Source organism: Arachis stenosperma, chromosome 1 (assembly GCF_014773155.1).
Source record: "Arachis stenosperma cultivar V10309 chromosome 1, arast.V10309.gnm1.PFL2, whole genome shotgun sequence".
Taxonomy (NCBI): Eukaryota; Viridiplantae; Streptophyta; class Magnoliopsida; order Fabales; family Fabaceae; genus Arachis; species Arachis stenosperma.
The window spans coordinates 18,255,755-18,266,910 of NC_080377.1; the positions used below are offsets into that span (position 1 = coordinate 18,255,755).

General features: G+C 32.6%; 1 long non-coding RNA gene and 1 pseudogene across 1 annotated transcript; both read left to right on the forward strand.

Annotated features, from left to right (window-relative positions):
• The first annotated feature begins 4,583 nt into the window (after positions 1-4,583).
• On the forward strand, positions 4,584-5,152 carry LOC130963790 (uncharacterized). Its single transcript, XR_009079913.1, has 3 exons — positions 4,584-4,655; positions 4,902-4,961; positions 5,096-5,152. It is a non-coding gene; the product is annotated as an uncharacterized LOC130963790 (long non-coding RNA).
• Positions 5,153-5,155: 3 nt separating this feature from the next.
• On the forward strand, positions 5,156-6,705 carry LOC130976173 (seed linoleate 9S-lipoxygenase-2-like; annotated as a pseudogene).
• Positions 6,706-11,156: the final 4,451 nt, after the last annotated feature.

The following is an 11,156-nucleotide window of genomic DNA, read 5'->3' on the forward strand; positions in this document are numbered from 1 at the left end:
GGATCTTTTGAGAAACTTGCTGTAAAAATGAATGAGAGGTTTTCAGGAGGTGATTTTTAAATAAGTCATTGCAAAAACAAGGTTAAGAGGCTGAAAGAGAATATCAATTTGCTACTAACATGGCAACCTGTAGCGATTTTGGATGAGATGATCTAAAGCAATGTGTGGTTGTGGACAATAAAGAGATCCTAGCTGCTTATATGAAGGTTGGTTTACAAATTTGATTTTGTTGAATTAATTTTATTCTACTTGACAATCTGTCCTTCTTTGTTGATTTTTTATTCTTTTTTTCTAGAAACAAGGAATAAGTTTGTATACTGCAAGAAAGTCTTTTCCCTTTTATACGCGCTTGGAAAAAATATTTTGTAAGAAAAGAGCAAAAGGAGATGTTGTTGTATGCGGTAATGACACTGAAGAAGAAGTGTAAAAGAATGGGGATGAAGAAATGGACAAAGAAGATGTGGATATGTTTAACTCAAACCATGATTTCAGTGAATCTCTACTCCAACAATCAAATTTTATGGCTTCATCTTCTGAGAAGAAACAAGGACAGAAGTCTTACTCATCTAAAGCGGCAAAAGATACCAAGTTGATGAAGGAGTTAATTGACACGCTAAAATATGTGTTTGATCAACAGAAAAGCATTTGGATGCTTTTGCTCAAGCTATGGTAAACACTCGTGAGGAAAAAAAGGCTAGTGATATACATAGCAAACTTGGCTTTATTGATGATGAAGTTATTTTTATTGCACTTAAGTTCTCCACAAATCCTCAGCTGAAAAAAATATTTTGGTCACTAGAAAATAGTCAAAAAGCCATATTTATTAGAGCTATATTGCATACTTAGAATTAGAGTTCATCTCTTTTAGGGTTATCATTTGCCACATGTTAATGCAAATTAGTATTGTATGCAGAATTTGGTATTTCAAACTTATAACATTTTGGTATTTTGGTTTAACATTAGTGCAAATAATTGTCAATTAGTTTAAGATTTTGTTTCAATTATGTATAAATTTCTTTTATTTGTTTGAATGCATAATTTTGTTGATGTTAGTGCATAATTAGTTTTAATTTTTTGTTCAATTTGCAAATGTTTCTTTTGTTTATGTTGAATCAGAAATTTTAGTTAATTGTGCATAATATAATTTTATTTATGTTAAGCATGTGCAAAAGTACTTGCTACAAATGACAATAATAAAATCACATGATATAAAGCACATAATATCTAGCTCTCTCGTGTACACGCTCAAATCTAAGGTTTCATTCTAAATTTACAGTTGCTAGCTTTGATGACCATCAGCCTATGAGATTATTAGATGACAAGCTATCCGCCAGCAACTAGCATTCCCCCAAGACCTTCACCTTCCTCAGCTTCAGCGTCCCGAGCTTGAATGCTATAGGTGCCTTCACCTTAAACTATCGGCACCTTCACTTTGATAGAATTCTAGCAGTGAGCCTTGGCAGAATTCAGTATTTGTATACCATATAATCATTCTTCCACCCTTTCTATAGTATATACCAATCTTCTTGTTTGGATTTGTTGCCGTGATTTTCACTTCGAACTTGGCATATAAACTCATGTCGAAGTTGAGCCTATGGTGTCAACTGAGTAATCTAGAATAATAATATAAATCAGTTATAGCCAATAGCAAAACCATCTTATGTAAAGAAAAAATCATTTGGAAGCTGTAAACTACTTAGCAACAGTGATAAGCATACCAATAACATGCTTTTAGGAGAGAGAGCTCACAGCAAGGTATTGGCACTTTTATGAGCACAAGGGTTAAGGTTCAATCCTTGTTTCTCCACATTGTTCAATATAAAATGTTTCAACACAAATTAAAATGGGCCTATATATTATTCATGTATCAACCCATAAAAGGCTATTGAGGAGGTCTGTCAGATATGAAGTCATTCATATTCCTCTATACAATAGTTTAAGCTTTTGAAAGATGATTCATAATACTATGTCTTTTATTTCTCAATAACGAATTTCTTCTTCTATTGACAACACAAAAAATATAGTGTTCCAACAAGAAAGTGCTCATAAAACTCTAATCATGAAAGGCATAAAATTGGTTCAGAAATGAAAAAAAAATGAATGATAGTTTAAGAGAAGTATGAATTTGTTGGAGAAGTAGCTTCTTAATCTTTTCTTTGGTGGTAAGGCATGTGAATATAACAAAAGATGAGAAGAACCCATGCCTCTGAACAACAATGTTAAAACTAACATAAAATGAGATACTAAATATATTAGTTAAGAATAAATGACCTCTTTCATTTAGAAAAAACTCAAATGCAATAAGAAAGAAAATAACAAGAAAAAGTCAACCTAGGAGCTAGTAGATCTCCTTATCATAATTCATTGGATTCAGATAATAGGTATAAATCCATAATGAATTTGCCACATGCTTGATTGCTGCATATTATGTTTACCATCAATCTTGACTATGTTATATCTCAAGCTCATTTTAGACTTAAGTGGCCTCTAATAGTTAACAAGACATCAAATAATCATATATAAAATTAATGATATTATAAAAATTATTTGATGTAAAAATATTTCAATAAATTGACTCAACAAAACTGCAGAAAAGATAAACTTCATCCTTGGTAATTAATTGACTAAATTAGACAATTGCTTGACTAACCTGTTATATATTATTACAGTGCCTCCTTTTATCCTTTTTATTTACAAGCCACCGAAACAAAAGCATGTAAATCGGTTAACTTCACACATAGTTTTTTTATCAAACAGAAAATATATATTAGCTTAGTTTCTTGTTTTCATTTTTATTTTTTTCTTTGTTAGAGGCAGTTTCATACGAAATGTAAAAGTTAGCAAAATCAAATTAAATTGAACACCCATCATAGAAAATCAACCCAGCATCAATCTCATTGTGTTATTCACTTCTTCTTAATTTGATTTTAGTTTTAACCGGTTTGACAAATTGAAGAACCAACTCGAAGTTCAAAACAAATAAATAAAAAAATTGCACAGCAACACAGCAAAACTAGAAGCATACCAAACTGAAATAGAAAATGAAAGAGAAAAGAAAAAAATTGGAAAGAAAATAGGAGTGTGAGTGAGAAAAGAGTAACAAACCAAAAGCTACAACGAAGAGAATTGAAATTTTAATATTGATAAAAGAAAAAGTATTCCTCTAATCCCTTTGCGATTTTTAGAAGAAGAGTTTAGCTAGGGGTGGATTTTAGATTTTTAGATTTTAGAAGAGAAGAAAGAAGTGAGACTGAGTTCATGTTTAACGAAGGGTTAGGGAGGGTGTGAGACACAGGGAGGCACTACTAGAAAATAGCAAATTACAGATAGATTTTTCCGACGGAATTTTTCTGTCAAAAATACCAACAAATTTTCAACAGATTTTCTGTCAGTAAAAAACAAAAAAAAATTCACAAAATTTACCGACAGATACTAATATCCCTCGGTAATTTTGTCGATAAAATTAAAATTAAAATTTGAAACCATTGATGACAAAAAATCCCTCTGTAATCTAGATCTTCTAATAAATCCCTCGAAAATTTTAATTAGGTCAAGTCCTGATGAAACACACCATATTCGATGATGAAACTTCATTCAACGCAAAATCATCATTCATCTTCTCCGATCCTTCGTTTAAGCTTTCTCTCCTCTTCTCTCTCTCTCTCTCTCTCTCTCTCTCTCTCTCTCTTTGATTCGAGTTGAAATTAGGGCAAAATTGTGACTTCTCGGTCGCTTCTGCTTTGTCGTCACTCGCATCGTACGAGCTCCCTCCGTCACTACTCGCTTGCACGAGCTTTTTCCACCGCCGCTCGCTCGCATGAGCTCCCTCCTCTGCTGCTCGCGTTGCATGAGCTCCCTCTGCCGCTTATCAGCTTATTTCTCCCTCTGCCGTTCACAGCCTCATCGAGTCATCGTGTCACCAGATCTGAAACCTACATGTACGTCTTTATCTATTTTAGATTCTGGAATTGCTATTGATCTATATTTTTTTGTTGAATTCAAATGTTCATATGTTATTATTGCATCTAAAACTCGATCTCTTCCACTTTCATTTTGTTCATACGTTGTTTGAATTTTGCATTTGAAGGAACTATAAATACCAGTTCATGAAATGTAATGTGCTAATTACATAGATTGAAATTATTCTGTGACTGATTAGAATGAGATTATCAACAATAATTTTGTGCCCTATCAATATTGTAAACCATCTCATAAATCTAAGTACTTTGACAAATATCAGTTGATGTTAATAAACTGTGTTTTTTGTTTCAGCTTGCTCTAGGTGCTATAAATTTAGAGGTTCTTCTTGGAAGGTATGAGCTTTAAATTATTTACATGATTTTCATATGCAGTATTGAAGGAACAAGCAAATTTTTCTGCATCTATTTGTTTGTTATCTATAGATTTATTAAAGAACGAAAAGAAAAGGATCCAAATGTTGAGATTGCAGTTGCTTATTGAGTTCTACTTTCTATTAACCTTTTAGTCTACATTTATATGTATGGTTGTATTAAAACTTATCAAATGCCTTTTCTAGTTATCATTCCCCTGACAAATGCATTGTTTGTGTACAAACTCCCCATAAGATCTAAGGAATTGGTCCTGGCTTCATCCCTGGTGTTTTGGATGTCAATTTACTTGATGAAGTTATCCAAGTAAGGCATCTATTTTTTAATTTAAATTTAAATAATGTGTGTTTAGTTTGTGTGTGTGTGTTTGTGTTTTTATGTGTAATAATCTAATGCAACTTTTCCGTGGGAAGCCCAGAAAGACCTTAAATCATTGCATAGACAAGACCAGGAGTTCTGATAATTTGACCTAGCAATGTGATGTGACAATCCTGTGTACTTTTTTTTCACTCAGGGATTGATGGTGACACATAATATTATTTGTTTTTGTAGATTTCTAGTGAAGAAGCTATTGAAACTGCGAAACTTCTAGCATTGAAAGAGGGTCTGTTGGTAAGTTCCCCTGAAAGATATTTCAAAGGGGATCCCCCTCCAAATTTATTTAGATGCTAGCCTTTTCTACTTGCATGATTTAAAGAGAATATTTTTTAATGTTATTCTGTGTTTTTGATGAACATGAATTGCAGGTGGGGATATCATCTGGTGCTGCTGCAACTGCTGCAATTAGGATTACAAAGAGGCCTAAAATGCTGAAAAACTCATTGTTGTAAGTTTGCACTCGTTCTGTTCATCTTGTATTAAAATGCAGTTATTGTAGCTACCTTCTTAATTGGTTTTCTCAAATCAACCTCATAGTTTCCTCATTTTATTGAATAAGGATTATTAAGAATTGAAGCTTCCTAGGAGGATAGTGCAGAAATTCCTGAAGAATTGAAGCTTAGACTGGCATACAAATAATCAAGGAATAGTTTTTTATGGTAAATCTATTAGTTTCAAGAAAAACCACTCCAATCTACTTGAACTCGAAGATCGTCTCAAGAGCAGCTACGACTACGTTCAAGGTGCTTCTTACTTCCTTTTCTCGCTCCTCTTTCCATTTATTTCCCCATTTCCTTTTCAATTTTCTCTCTATAGTTTGCCTACTCTAATATTCAGCTACATAGGGAGTTATATATTAAGAGAGAAAAACAAAAGAGAATAAGAAATGCGTGTGAGATAAGGAGAGAGAGTTTTGAAGAAAAAGGGTGTCTTTTTTATTATTTTTTTAAATTATATTTTTATCCTAGTACAAATTTGCTTAGGTATTTGTTTAGGTTCACATTTGCATGGAACGTGTTCAAACAATAGATGCAATAAACACTATCATAGGGTCATAAGGTTTATTTCAGAGAAAAAAAAGGTGTTTGATTTAGTCTTTGTTTGAGTTTGTGTTCAACCATTGTTCATTCCCCTTATTAATAATTACTAGTGTGATGTAACTCTTCATTCTATTATAAACATGAACTGATCTTAGTAACATGTTTTATATTCTGGATGATTTAGAGGAATGGCAGTCGAGGATTCATCTTCTTCTTATGGAATTCGTCTTGTAATAGAAGACTACCCTTATGCTGTTGATGGACTAGAGATATGGTTTGCCATTAAGGAATGGGTTCAAGATTATGTCTCATTGTACTATCCAACAGACAATGATCTCAAAAAAGACCCTGAACTCCAAAATTGGTGGAAAGAAGCTGTTGAGGTAGGTCATGGTGATCTGAAAGATAAGCCATGGTGGCCAAAGATGCAGACAGTTGAAGAGTTAGTTGAATCATACACAACCATAATATGGACGGCGTTGGCACTCCATGCAGCTGTTAATTTTGGACAGTATCCATATGGAGGACTTATACTGAACCGTCCAACACTTAGCAGAAGATTGCTTCCTGAACAAGGCACTGTAGAGTATGAAGAAATGGTGAAGAGTCACCAAAAGGCTTATCTGAGAACAATTACACCGAAATTAGAGACTCTCATTGACCTTACAACCATAGAAATCTTATAAAAGTATACTTCTGATGAGGTGTATCTTGGAGAGAGGGATAATCCACATTGGACATTTGATTCAAGAGCATTACAAATATTTCAGAGATTTGGGAACAAACTGAGTGAGATTGAGGAGAAGCTAACATAGAAGAACAAAGATGGGAGACTGAGTAATAGAATTGGGCCAGTTGAATTACCATACACTCTGCTTCATCCTACTAGCAATGAAGGGTTGACTTTTAGAGAAGTTTCAAACAGCATCTCTATCTAAATGCATGGAATAATATAATGAATAATAATGTGTGATGTGTTTGTAACGTGCTCAATTATATTTGAATAATCTGTTTCTGGTTTTCAATAATTGTATTAAAATAGTTGCTTGTTTATAGTACTTTTCTTTTAGTTTGATAATACGATAAATTTGTTTATTTTTTGAAATATTATAAATATTCAAATACAAATTAGATAAAAATTTGTATTTATTAAATTTAAATTTATTTTGTATGAAAATAGGTTTATTTTGTAGTTAAAAAATCTAAAAAATTTCTATTTTATCTTACAGACAGATTTACAGACGGATGTTCTGTCTGTATTTAGAGTTTGGAGTGGTTTTCCAAGGCTCTAATTACCGACAGAAAATCTGTTGGAAAATTTGTCTGTAATTACAGACAAAAAATCTGTCAGAAAATTTGTCTGTAAATACAGACAAAAAATCTGTCAGAAATCTGTTTGTAATTACAGACAAAAAATCTATCGAAAAATCCGTCTGTAATTACCAACGGAAAATCCGTCGGAAAGTTTGACGCCTAAGGGAAATGGATGGAGAATTTACAGAGGGAAAATCCGTCGGTAACTGGTAAAAATCCGTCGGTAATTTTTCGACGAAAAAAATCCGTCGGTAAATAATTTCCGACGAGGCTTTTACAGAGGGACAAAATCCGTTGGTAATTTTGTCAGTAACCAAAAATCTGTCTGTAATATAGACCAAATCTATCTGTAAATCTGTCTGTATTAAGCAATTTTCTAGTTGTGAGGGAGGGAGAGGAGGGTATGTCTATTTTAGTCATTTCATATAATATTTTTGTTTTGTCTATGTATATCCAAATATAATATTGGATATTACATTAGTATTTTATACATCGTATCCAAACATGATACACAAAGAATACTTTTTAGTGTCTCTGTTATATTGTCTCTGTCTCAATGTCATGTTCTGTCATATCTCCAAAAATAAACGCAACCTTAATGCGCAAATAAAATAGACAAATGTTGGTTTTATTCTCATGAGGCCTTGATAAATCCATAATTTATGATGATTTTTTATTGAAAATAGTAGAATTATCAACTTAACTTACACTTATTCTTTAAAAATACATATTTTTATGAATTTTCTCTCAATTGTACTTAATTAATTGAAACATGTTTTTTAAGCCTTTAGAATTATCAAATTAACTTCACTTTTTTCCCATTCAATATCTTGATTTGTTTGTTTAAGTTGTTTAAGGTTTAGGAGGTTGGAAAGATAGAAGAAAAGCATGCAAAAGTGAAGATTTCATAAAGAAATGAAGAATTGACGAAGCTGCAGAGATGCTTACACGCCATGCATGCCCACGCTTGACGTATGAACGCACCATGCATGCGTACTCATTAAATCCCGCGCGTGCCTCATTTAAAATAACACGTGACTCGCAATTTGGGGGACAGTTTGGCCCATTTTAGACAACTTTTGAGTCATATTAGAAGCAAGCTTTGAGAAGGATCAAAGACACATACACATACACTCATTTTTCATATTTTCTAGGGTTTAGTTCATAGTTTTCTTGTGAGAAAGGCTCTCCAACTTCTCTTTAGGATTTCTAGGGTTTACTTCAATTTTGTTTCTAGTTTTGGATGTTAATCTTGTTTAATTTTAGTTTTGCTCTTATTTTCTTATTTTTCTACACTACTTTGCTTAGAATCTCTTGTTAGTTTACTTTTTTTTTGCCTTCTTATGAATTATGTGAATTATTTTGGTTTCTTATGAATGAATTTTATATTTTATATTTTATTTATGTTTATTTTTGTTAGTGTTAGGAATGGAGGATGGCAGCGATTTTTTGCCAATTTGCGGCGGTTTAAAACCGCCGCAAAACAGAACGCCAGCAGATCAAGAACCACTTTCCTTAAGGGTGCGGGGATGGTATTTTGTGGCAGTTTCCATCAACCGCTGGCATAATTGCCGCAATTCATATATTTTGCGTCGGTTGGATTATCGGCGGTTTCGAACTGTCGCTATGTGATGAAGGGTGATTTCATGCAATTTTTTAAATTTATTTGCGGCGGTTTTTATCCGCCACAATTTGATAAAACTAAAATATAAATTCCTCGTGGTTTAGAACCGCCGCAATTTAGCACACGGATTAAAAAAAATAGGAGTTTTAAACCGCCGTAATCTACCGTGAAATTAGAAAATTGGTAAAATTACACGCTTTTGGTCATACTCCTATTTCTTTTTACATAATGATTGATCAAATTTAAGATATTTACATTAGAAAATACACTTAATATTATTAGAGTGAATACCCCACTCGGTCCCTGATAATTATCTTGAAAGGACAACGAGGCCCAAAAAAAAACACCCAATCCGGTCCTTGATATTTTTTTTAGGACTGATTAGCCCCTGTGCCAAAAAAACAACATTGACTCTTTTTGGCACAGGGGCTAATCCGTCCCATAAAAGTAAAGCTCAAGGGCCGGGTTGGTATTTTTTTTTTTTTTGCCAAAGACCTCGTTGTCTTTTGAGGTAATTGTTAGGTGTTGTTTTGGGGTTTTCTCATATTATTAATATACATGTGATGAACTTAACAAATATAAGAAGATAAACATAATAATCAATAACTGATAATAAAATCTAATTACAATGTTTGAGTACAAAATGAATCCATTTGAGGTCATAGTAATATTCACCTTTAAACTAACAATAAAATAATCTTGCATTGATATATTAATCACTTCGGCAAATCAATAAATAAGCTCCTTCTTCATATGCTCCAAACCAACACACTGCAATGAAAAGTACCTCATATTAGTCAATATATATAATGAAAAGATACATTGCATAATGCACAAAGATAGCTCAACGCAAAGCACAAATTAATAACACAATAACAAGATTTCCATGATGATAAGCCTTGATCCAACTCCTATCCTCTATTTTATGTTATCATTTTTCTCATCTTAATGAAATTTTTTATTAAATAATAATATAATAATTCAAATTGTTTAGGTTCATGATGAATATGAGAGTATAAGACTAATGCTAGAAGTTAAACCATGTAACAAGGAAATAGAGGTGTGTCATCCTTAAAAGAAAAAAATAAACAAATAAATATTTCTAAATTTTCTCTAACAACCACCTAGTAATACTCTTACCACATCAAGGACAAAGTATTTCCTTTTTTATATTTTTGGTCTTGAGAATAAAGTTTTCTAACTAAACTCATAATCTTATATGCATAATTATTTAGACTTCAGCCAGCATATGTGGATTGCTGAATCGACAATAGTAAAATTAGGATAAGAAGGATAAAGATAGAACAAGAAGATTACCTGATGATGCGTCCTAAGTAACACTTTGCAGTTGGCGTGAATTCTTGGACATGAGAAAGGGCCTTGAAAAAAGTTCTCATTCAGCTCTTCATCTCTAATTACATTTATCTGTGGATAATAATAAGTATTGATAAGCAAGACCATTGTATGATTATCTTGAAATTCATTCACGAAGCCACAGTCCAACAATAGAAAAGACATAAGTCAGTAACTTAAAACCTCTTCAAGGGAGAGCTAATAATAAAGAAAGACATTAGTGTTAAAATTTTGGAACTTATTAATGTAATCAATTAAGTTTCAGATTTTCCATCCAAAACCCTTCAAGAAATGAAAAATTAACAACATATTGCACATAAAGTCATAATCTTGAACTTAACCGTTCTCCATCTGTTATATAAGCAAGCAAGTGATGCAACGTCACCATAGATGGTTAACCAACTACATGGACAAATTGATACTTTTAACAAGTGCAATGCACATTCAAAAAGTTACATTAAAGCATGCTAGTAGCTAGCTTGAATAATCATCTAATAGAAAATAGTCATATTTGAGACTGGTTGGCAGGTGACATTAGACCAGGACCTAGACTTGTTTCTGCTAGTATAAGGGAAGACTATTGAAACCATGAAGATCAGCAAAGCTGTCTGGATTCTTAAGTTAAGAGTAATATCTTAAGCCACCACCTTTCATAATCATGGTATTCTAAATTCAAAACCTAGTATTCACATGTTACTTTCATTACATGGTTCATAATTTCATATTAAGCCATGTTATTAGTACTTGGTTGGTTAAAAAATTTTCTTATGATTTCACATAACTTCATGAATACACACCTGTACCATAGAAAGAGAATTGCTGCATTTACAGGAGTAATAGAAAGGCCCATCATTCCTCCACGCAATTCATTAGGCACATACCTACAGACAAGATTATTAGAACCGTTAGATCTACGATCAAGCAGATTTATAGTGCAAGCCTTGTTGATGAGTTTATGTGGTCCTCAATCTAGCAAGTGATGGTAAAATAAACCCGACACAAGCGTGAAACATGCTAAATATTGTCAATAGAAATCCAATTTCTTGCACATGATAAAGTATGAGAGTCAGAATCTAGACTTCCAGCCCAAAAATACTA